Consider the following 2,788-nt stretch of genomic DNA (forward strand, 5'->3'; position numbering starts at 1 on the left):
GGGGGGGGGGGGGAACGGGAACGGAGCCGCCCCGCCGGGCCCCATTGTCCGCCGCCACCGGGCCCTCGGCGGCCGCCCCGCGGCGCCGCGCTAACAATGAGGCGGCCCCGGGCCGCCTCCCCCCGCCGGCCGGGCCCGGTACCGGGGCTCCGAACAAAGGGCCCCGAACCCCGGGGGGGGGAGCGCGGAGCCGCGGGGCGCGGGCAGGGCGCGGCCCCGGGACCCCCCCAGGACACCTGGGGCACCCCCGGCAGCCCCGATCGCCCCCCGGTGCCTCCCCGTCACCCCCCCGCTGCAGCCCGGTACCTCCCCGGTATCCCCCGGTGCCTCCCCCCCGCCGCCCGTGCTGGCCCCGGCGGCACCGGACGGGAGCCCTCGTGTCCCCGTCCCCCCCGGTGCCCGACTGCCCCGGGTGCTCCCGGTCCGCCCCAGGCCCCGGTGCTCGGCCCCTCCCGGTGCTCGGCCCCCGCTGGCCCTGCCGCACGTGCCCGTTACCGGGGGGAGGCCGCGGGTTGCCGGTGCCAGCAGAGCAGGGGCCGGGGGGGGCTGGGCGCGGGCCGGGCGCTGCTGAGCGGGGCCGAGCGGGGCCGGGGAGCCCTCCCGCGGGGCTGCGCCTCGGCCCCGAGCCCCGTGCCCGCAGCTCCTCTTCTCCCCGTGCTTCGTTCTCCGTCCCGCGGGGCCCGGCGCCCCTCCTGCCCCGGGCTCGGCAGGCACGGGGGGGCTGCAGAGAGGCCCGGAGCCCCCCCCCCCCGGGCGCGTTGCCTTCCCGGGTAGCCCTGCGGAGCCGAGGCGCTGCGACCCGCGGCCCTGAGGCTGCTCCTGCGAGCGCGGCGCCGTGGAGCCGGCCGGCTGTAACGCGGCCCCGCGGCCGTGCCTCGGCTGCCCCTGCCCCTCCGTCACGTCCCCCTTGCTGCGCGTCTGTGGTTTTTTATTCCTTTTTTTAACAAAAAGAAGGAAAACGCTCGATAAACGCCGCTCTAAGCCAGCTGTTGGACTCCTCGTTACGTGCGCACGGCCAGCCCGGCTGTGGAGCCGACGTCGGCGCTGGCCTTCGCGTCTGAACATCGCCCGGGAGCTGCGCCCAAGCTCCCCGCTGGGGGGGTGAAGCCCCAGCAGACAAACCCCCGTCTGCAGGCGCCGCGCGCTCACCTGGAGGTCCCCGCAGCACCCAGGCCTGCCTCTGCCGCGGCTCTTTCTGGTGGTTTTTACACCTAACCCAGCTCTCACGCTCACCAAAACGCAGCCGAGCAGCGGCTGTCCGACGATGCCCGGCGCTGCCCGAGGGCTGGGGCCAGCGGCCTGCCGTGGAGCTGCAGCTCGGGGTCCTGCGGGCGCGCAGCGTCGCTTCCCCCCGGGCGCGCGGTCCTGCGGCCGGGTGGCTGTAACGGGGGCGGCTCGGGTGCGTGCGGGGCGTGGGGGGCTGGGTGAGACGGGGCCGTGGGTGTGGAAAGAAATCCGGTGGGGAAGGAGCGCGGGAGGCAGCGCTGCGTGGCTGCGGCGGCGTTGGTTGTGGGGAGCGCTGCGGGTCGGCGCTCCTGGCGGAATGCCGGCTGCGGGGTGCCCCCAGCTGCTCCCGCGGGCCCCGGAGGCGGCGCGGGTTCCCTCCCGGTACAAAATCCTGGAGCTGCACGGCCTGAAAGCTCCGTTCTTGTGGTGCCACGAGGCGTGGGCACCCCCGAAGGACGGCCTCTGGAGGTTCTGGGGGAAGCCGTGGAGCGCTTGGAAGCCCAGCACGAGCGGCAAGAGGTGCTGGCGAGAGCTGGAGGGGGTCCGCCACGGCGTGGCGGTGGTGCGGGGTCCCTGAGCTCCCACGGAAAGGGCCCCCAGACTTCAGCTTCCCCGGGTGCCGCAGGGCCGTCGGCTGTCGTGGCTTTTCCACTTCTCCCTCTTGTACCCTGGGTCTTGCTCCGTGGTGATGGCCCCGAGGAAGGCTTTGGGTCGCGTCCTGCAGGCTGCGTTTCCTTGCTCTCGGGTCTCCTCCCGCGGCCCCTTCCTCTGCCCCGGGCCTCACAGCAGCTGGAGCAGAACCTGTTGCTTCGGAGCAGGGCTCGGCGGCGTTGCCAGCGACCCCAGTGGAGCGGGGCCGGCACTGGGCTCGATTTCAGGGCCTCAGAGGCAGCGAGGCCTGCCCAGCGCCTGGGGACGTGCCTGGTGCTCCTCGCTGTGGGGAGACCGCGGGCAGGGCAAAGCCCTTCGCCGCGTGTGGGACTCCTTCCTCCAAACCTCGGCTGTGCGCCTGTAAAGCTTCACTTCCTAGGGATGCTCCGCGGCCTCGGCTCCTGGGGGGATTTTTGGCCTGGAGCAGCTCCCCAGCAGATATCCCGCTGTTGTTCCACCTTGGCACCGAGTTCGCTTTTTGGGTACCTTCGGACTCCTCGGCAGAAGGCGGCGATGTTCCTAGGTCTGGGGAGTAATCAAACAAAGCGGCTGCTTCTCCCGGCATCGTTACAAACAAACCCCTCGCGCCTGCAGCAGCGCCTTTTCCCGGCAGGTTTTTGCTTCCTCTGCGCCCGAGTCAAGCCAGGAGAGAGGAAGGCTCAGGGCGCTCAGCCGGCACGCCTGAGGCTCGGAGGAGTTTGCTCTCGGAGCGAAGCTTCTCGAGAGCTTCCCACAGCACTCCTTGCTGCAGCTGGCGGCCCCCTGGCAGCGAGTGGCTGCCCCCTTTCTGCGGGGCGCCTCTCCCCGCTGGGCTGTGGATGGGGCGCGGCGGGGGCCGCGTTGGACGCGGGGCGCTGGGCGGTGGGGAGCCCGCGGCAGCCCCGGGCACGCAGCGGCTTTGGGGAAGCGT

Source organism: Oxyura jamaicensis, chromosome 25 (genome assembly GCF_011077185.1).
Source record: "Oxyura jamaicensis isolate SHBP4307 breed ruddy duck chromosome 25, BPBGC_Ojam_1.0, whole genome shotgun sequence".
Taxonomy (NCBI): domain Eukaryota; kingdom Metazoa; phylum Chordata; class Aves; order Anseriformes; family Anatidae; genus Oxyura; species Oxyura jamaicensis.